This window comes from Coregonus clupeaformis, unplaced genomic scaffold (genome assembly GCF_020615455.1).
Source record: "Coregonus clupeaformis isolate EN_2021a unplaced genomic scaffold, ASM2061545v1 scaf0916, whole genome shotgun sequence".
Classification (NCBI taxonomy): Eukaryota; Metazoa; Chordata; class Actinopteri; order Salmoniformes; family Salmonidae; genus Coregonus; species Coregonus clupeaformis.
In genome coordinates, this window is record NW_025534370.1 from 72,501 (window position 1) to 80,000 (window position 7,500).

Genomic DNA, 7,500 nt, shown 5'->3' on the forward strand with positions numbered 1-7,500 from the left:
CACTACAGATCCTGGTTCTATTCCAGGCTGTGTCACTACAGATCCTGGTTCTATTCCAGGCTGTGTCACTACAGATCCTGGTTCTATTCCAGGCTGTGTCACTACAGATCCTGGTTCTATTCCAGGCTGTGTCACTACAGATCCTGGTTCTATTCCAGGCTGTGTCACTACAGATCCTGGTTCTATTCCAGGCTGTGTCACTACAGATCCTGGTTCTATTCCAGGCTGTGTCACTACAGATCCTGGTTCTATTCCAGGCTGTGTCACTACAGATCCTGGTTCTATACCAGGCTGTGTCACTACAGATCCTGGTTCTATTCCAGGCTGTGTCACTACAGATCCTGGTTCTATTCCAGGCTGTGTCACTACAGATCCTGGTTCTATTCCAGGCTGTGTCACTACAGATCCTGGTTCTATTCCAGGCTGTGTCACTACAGATCCTGGTTCTATTCCAGGCTGTGTCACTACAGATCCTGGTTCTATTCCAGGCTGTGTCACTGCAGATCCTGGTTCTATTCCAGGCTGTGTCACTACAGATCCTGGTTCTATTCCAGGCTGTGTCACTACAGATCCTGGTTCTATTCCAGGCTGTGTCACTACATATCCTGGTTCTATTCCAGGCTGTGCCTCTACAGATCCTGGTTCTATTCCAGGCTGTGTCACTGCAGATCCTGGTTCTATTCCAGGCTGTGTCACTACAGATCCTGGTTCTATTCCAGGCTGTGTCACTACAGATCCTGGTTCTATTCCAGGCTGTGTCACTACAGATCCTGGTTCTATTCCAGGCTGTGCCACTACAGATCCTGGTTCTATTCCAGGCTGTGTCACTACAGATCCTGGCTCTATTCCAGGCTGTGTCACTGCAGATCCTGGTTCTATTCCAGGCTGTGTCACTACAGATCCTGGTTCTATTCCAGGCTGTGTCACTACAGATCCTGGTTCTATTCCAGGCTGTGTCACTACAGATCCTGGTTCTATTTCCAGGCTGTGTCACTACATATCCTGGTTCTATTCCAGGCTGTGTCAGCACAGATCCTGGTTCTATTCCAGGCTGTGTCACTACAGATCCTGGTTCTATTCCAGGCTGTGTCACTACAGATCCTGGTTCTATTCCAGGCTGTGTCACTACAGATCCTGGTTCTATTCCAGGCTGTGTCACTACAGATCCTGGTTTTATTCCAGGCTGTGTCACTACAGATCCTGGTTCTATTCCAGGCTGTGTCACTACAGATCCTGGTTCTATTCCAGGCTGTGTCACTACAGATCCTGGTTCTATTCCAGGCTGTGTCACTACAGATCCTGGTTCTATTCCAGGCTGTGTCACTACAGATCCTGGTTCTATTCCAGGCTGTGCCACTACAGATCCTGGTTCTATTCCCAGGCTGTGTCACTACAGATCCTGGTTCTATTCCAGGCTGTGTCACTACAGATCCTGGTTCTATTCCAGGCTGTGTCACTACAGATCCTGGCTCTATTCCAGGCTGTGTCACTACAGATCCTGGTTCTATTCCAGGCTGTGTCACTACAGATCCTGGTTCTATTCCAGGCTGTGTCACTACAGATCCTGGTTCTATTCCAGGCTGTGCCACTACAGATCCTGGTTCTATTCCAGGCTGTGTCACTACAGATCCTGGTTCTATTCCAGGCTGTGTCACTACAGATCCTGGTTCTATTCCAGGCTGTGTCACTACAGATCCTGGTTCTATTCCAGGCTGTGTCACTACAGATCCTGGTTCTATTCCAGGCTGTGTCACTACAGATCCTGGTTCTATTCCAGGCTGTGTCACTACAGATCCTGGTTCTATTCCAGGCTGTGTCACTACAGATCCTGGTTCTATTCCAGGCTGTGTCACTACAGATCCTGGTTCTATTCCAGGCTGTGCCACTACAGATCCTGGTTCTATTCCAGGCTGTGTCACTACAGATCCTGGTTCTATTCCAGGCTGTGTCACTACAGATCCTGGTTCTATTCCAGGCTGTGTCACTACAGATCCTGGTTCTATTCCAGGCTGTGCCACTACATATCCTGGTTCTATTCCAGGCTGTGCCACTACAGATCCTGGTTCTATTCCAGGCTGTGCCACTACAGATCCTGGTTCTATTCCAGGCTGTGCCACTACAGATCCTGGTTCTATTCCAGGCTGTGTCACTACAGATCCTGGTTCTATTCCAGGCTGTGTCACTACAGATCCTGGTTCTATTGCAGGCTGTGCCACTACAGATCCTGGTTCTATTCCAGGCTGTGTCACTACAGATCCTGGTTCTATTCCAGGCTGTGTCACTACAGATCCTGGTTCTATTCCAGGCTGTGTCACTACAGATCCTGGTTCTATTCCAGGCTGTGCCACTACAGATCCTGGTTCTATTCCCAGGCTGTGCCACTACAGATCCTGGTTCTATTCCAGGCTGTGTCACTACAGATCCTGGTTCTATTCCAGGCTGTGTCACTACAGATCCTGGTTCTATTCCCAGGCTGTGTCACTACAGATCCTGGCTCTATTCCAGGCTGTGTCACTACAGATCCTGGTTCTATTCCAGGCTGTGTCACTACAGATCCTGGTTCTATTCCAGGCTGTGTCACTACAGATCCTGGTTCTATTCCAGGCTGTGTCACTACAGATCCTGGTTCTATTCCAGGCTGTGCCACTACAGATCCTGGTTCTATTCCAGGCTGTGTCACTACAGATCCTGGTTCTATTCCAGGCTGTGTCACTACAGATCCTGGTTCTATTCCAGGCTGTGTCACTACAGATCCTGGTTCTATTCCAGGCTGTATCACTACAGATCCTGGTTCTATTCCAGGCTGTGTCACTACAGATCCTGGTTCTATTCCAGGCTGTGTCACTACAGATCCTGGTTCTATTCCAGGCTGTGCCACTACAGATCCTGGTTCTATTCCAGGCTGTGTCACTACAGATCCTGGTTCTATTCCAGGCTGTGTCACTACAGATCCTGGTTCTATTCCAGGCTGAGACCCATGAGGCGGCGCACACTCGGCCCAGCGTCGTCCGGGATAGGGGAGGGTTTTGCCGGCCGGGATGTCCTTGTCCCATCGCGCTGTAGCGACTCCTGTGGCGGGCCGGGCGCAGTGCACGCTGACACGGTCGCCAGGTGTACAGTGTTCCCTCCGACACACATTGGTGCGGCTGGCTTCCGGGTTAAGAGGGCACTGTGTCAAGAAGCAGTGCGGCTCGGTTGGGTTGTGTTTTCGGAGGACGCACGGCTCTCGACCTTCGCCTCTCCCCGTGTCCGTACGGGAGTTGCAGCGATGGGACAAGACTGTAACTACCAATTTGATATCACGAAAAAGGCCTGTTTCTGTTTTCATTCTAAAGGCCTGTTTCTGTTTTATATTATTGTAAAAGAAAACACCATAATAAATATCCTGTAAATCAAAGAGTAGTGCACTATCTAGGGGATAGGGTTCCATTCGGGGACGAAGACAAGCACCCCTCTCTCCCTCTTTCCACCTGCTTTGAAATGATCAACCAATCAGTAGAGACTACAGTACCACTGCGGATTTCTCTGTTTGAAATGATCAACCAATCAGTAGAGACTACAGTACCACTGCTGTTCTCTGTTTGAAATTATCAACCAATCAGTAGAGACTACAGTACCACCGCTGTTCTCTGTTTGAAATGATCAACCAATCAGGAGAGACTACAGTACCACCGCTGTTCTCTGTTTGAAATGATCAACCAATCAGGAGAGACTACAGTACCACCGCTGTTCTCTGTTTGAAATGATCAACCAATCAGGAGAGACTACAGTACCACTGCTGTTCTCTGTTTGAAATGATCAACCAATCAGGAGAGACTACAGTACCACCGCTGTTCTCTGTTTGAAATGATCAACCAATCAGGAGAGACTACAGTACCACCGCTGTTCTCTGTTTGAAATGATCAACCAATCAGGAGAGACTACAGTACCACCGCTGTTCTTCTCTTCTCTTGCAGTCTTCCATTAGCATATCTTTCCTCTTTTCTAACAATCTTTCATTAGTGAATTGTTCTCTCCTTCCACCTCCTCTTGTCTGTTCTCTCCTTCCACCTCCTCTTGTCTGTTCTCTCCTTCCCTCCTCTTGTCTGTTCTCTCCTTCCCTCCTCTTGTCTGTTCTCTCCTTCCCTCCTCTTGTCTGTTCTCTCCTTCCCTCCTCTTGTCTGTTCTCTCCTTCCCTCCTCTTGTCTGTTCTCTCCTTCCACCTCCTCTTGTCTGTTCTCTCCTTCCACCTCCTCTTGTCTGTTCTCTCCTTCCACCTCCTCTTTTCTGTTCTCTCCTTCCACCTCCTCTTGTCTGTTCTCTCCTTCCCTCCTCTTGTCTGTTCTCTCCTTCCACCTCCTCTTTTCTGTTCTCTCCTTCCACCTCCTCTTTTCTGTTCTCTCCTTCCACCTCCTCTTTTCTGTTCTCTCCTTCCACCTCCTCTTTTCTGTTCTCTCCTTCCACCTCCTCTTGTCTGTTCTCTCCTTCCCTCCTCTTGTCTGTTCTCTCCTTCCCTCCTCTTGTCTGTTCTCTCCTTCCACCTCCTCTTGTCTGTTCTCTCCTTCCACCTCCTCTTGTCTGTTCTCTCCTTCCACCTCCTCTTTTCTGTTCTCTCCTTCCACCTCCTCTTGTCTGTTCTCTCCTTCCCTCCTCTTGTCTGTTCTCTCCTTCCACCTCCTCTTTTCTGTTCTCTCCTTCCACCTCCTCTTTTCTGTTCTCTCCTTCCACCTCCTCTTTTTCTGTTCTCTCCTTCCACCTCCTCTTGTCTGTTCTCTCCTTCCCTCCTCTTGTCTGTTCTCTCCTTCCACCTCCTCTTTTCTGTTCTCTCCTTCCACCTCCTCTTGTCTGTTCTCTCCTTCCCTCCTCTTGTCTGTTCTCTCCTTCCACCTCCTCTTTTCTGTTCTCTCCTTCCACCTCCTCTTTTCTGTTCTCTCCTTCCACCTCCTCTTTTCTGTTCTCTCCTTCCACCTCCTCTTTTCTGTTCTCTCCTTCCACCTCCTCTTTTCTGTTCTCTCCTTCCACCTCCTCTTTTCTGTTCTCTCCTTCCACCTCCTCTTTTCTGTTCTCTCCTTCCACCTCCTCTTTTCTGTTCTCTCCTTCCTTTCCTCTTGTCTTTTCTGCCCCCCTCCACTCTTTCAGGGAGCCATTTTGACCACTCTGCTGGTTACAAAAAACTTCTCAGGTAGGTCCCGTCTCAACTCAAATAGTCATTTGGCTTTTACTGCTCATATCTGGATGTTTTGTAGTTCTTTTGATTGATGTTTTTCTTCAGAATTAAACTGAATCTGATTCTTTCTTCATTATTCTTCATCATTTTCTTCCTTTTAATTGTTTTTTTATTTATGTCTTTACATCCTTTGTTTGGGATGTGGAACCCTCGAGGTAAGAGCTCACTTCCTCTCTGTCAGCCAATCAGTGGCCAGGGCCTCATGTCACTCCGTTTGTCGGTACTCTTTTATACCCCTTTCACACTATCGGGCTGACCCTCGACCAAACCGCGCTGGCTCTGATAGTTTCTTTACACATTGTCCCTTGTCGGCATGGTTACAGTAACTATGGAGGATGCGTAACCAGACCAGCTCAGTACAGCTTGGTTCGGTTCGGTTCGGCTCAGTAGTGTGAAAATCCCTTTTAAGGCATCTTGATTTTATAATAGTACATTAGAATAATGTAAATGTAGTATACAGTGCCTTCGGAAAGTATTCAGACCCCTTGACTTTTTCCACATTTTGTTACGTTACAGCCTTATTCTAAAATGGATTAAATAGTTTTTTTCAATCTACACAAAATACCCCCATAATGACAAAGCAAAAACAGGTTTTTAGACATTGTTGCAAATGTATATAAAAAAACAAACTGAAATATCACATTTACATAAGTATTCAGACCCTTTACTCAGTACTTTGTTGAAGCACCTTTGGCAGCGATTACAGCCTCAAGTCTTCTTGGGTATGACACTACAAGCTTGGCACACCTGTATTTGGGGAGTTTCTCCCATTCTTCTCTGCAGATCCTCTCAAGCTCTGCCAGGTTGGATGGGGAGTGTCGCTGCACAGCTATTTTCAGATCTCTCCAGAGATGTTCGATTGGAGTTCAAGTCAGGGCTCTGGCTGGGCCACTCAAGGACATTCAGAGACCTGTCCCGAAGCCACTCCTGCGTTGTCTTGGCTGTGTGCTTAGGGTCGTTGTCCTCTTGGAAGGTGATCCTTCGCCCCAGTCTGAGGTCCTGAGCGCTCTGGAGCAAGATTTCATCAAGTATCTCTCCGTGCTTTGCTCTGTTCATCTTTCCCTCGATCCTGACTAGTCTCCCAGTCCCTGCCGCTGAAAAAACATCCCCACAGCATGATGCTGCCACCACCATGCTTCACCGTAGGGATGGTGCCAGGTTTCCTCCAGACGTGACGCTTGGCATTCAGGCCAAAGAGTTCAATCTTGGTTTCATCAGACCAGAGAATCTTGTTTCTCATGGTCTGAGAGTCCTTTAGGTGCCTTTTGGCAAACCTCAAGCGGGCTGTCATGTGCCTTTTACTGAGGAGTGGCTTCCGTCTGGCTACCCGTCTGGCTACTCTACCATAAAAGTTTGATTGGTGGAGTGCTGCAGAGATGGTTGTCCTTCTGAAGGTTCTCCCATCTCCACAGAAGAACTCTGGAGGTCTGTCAGAGTGACCATCGGGTTCTTGGTCACCTTCCTGACCAAGGCCCTTCTCCCCCGATTGTTCAGTTTGGCGGGCGGCCAGCTCTTAGGAAGAGTCTTGGCGGTTCCAAACTTCTTCCATTTAAGAATGATGGAGGCCACTGTGTTCTTGGGGACCTTCAATGCTGCAGAAATGTTTTTGGTACCCTTCCCCAGATCTGGGCCTTGACACAATCCTGTCTCGGAGCTCTACGGACAATTCCTTCGACCTCATGGCTTGGTTTTTGCTCTGACATGCACTGTCAACTGTGGGACCTTATATAGACAGGTGTGAGCCTTTCCAAATCATGTCCAATCAATTGAATTGACTACAGGTGGACTCCAATCAAGTTGTAGAAACATCTCAAGGATGATCAAAGGAAACAGGATGCACCTGAGCTCAATTTCGAGTCTCATAGCAAAGGGTCTGAATACTTATGTAAATAAGGTATCTGTTTTTTTTTTTTATACATTTGCAAACATTTCTAAAAGCCTTTTTATTCGCGTTGTCATTATGGGGTATTGTGTGTAGATTGATAATGCTTTTTTATTTAATCCATTTTAGAATAAGGCTGTAACATAACAAAATATGGAAAAGGTGAAGGGGTCCGAATACTTTCCGAACGCACTGTATATAAACAGGATGTTATGAATAGTGAATATAGTACATTCACAGAATACTTCATGTAGTATATATACAGTATATATACAGTATGTTATGAATAGTGAATATAGTACATTCACAGAATACTTCATGTAGTATATATACAGTATATATACAGTATGTTATGAATAGTGAATATAGTACATTCACAGAATACTTCATGGTATATATATACAGTATATAT

General features: G+C 47.0%; 1 pseudogene; it reads left to right on the top strand.

Annotated features, from left to right (window-relative positions):
* The window catches only part of LOC121558338, a 91,184-nt pseudogene that overhangs the window by 53,264 nt on the left and 30,420 nt on the right, over positions 1–7,500 (top strand).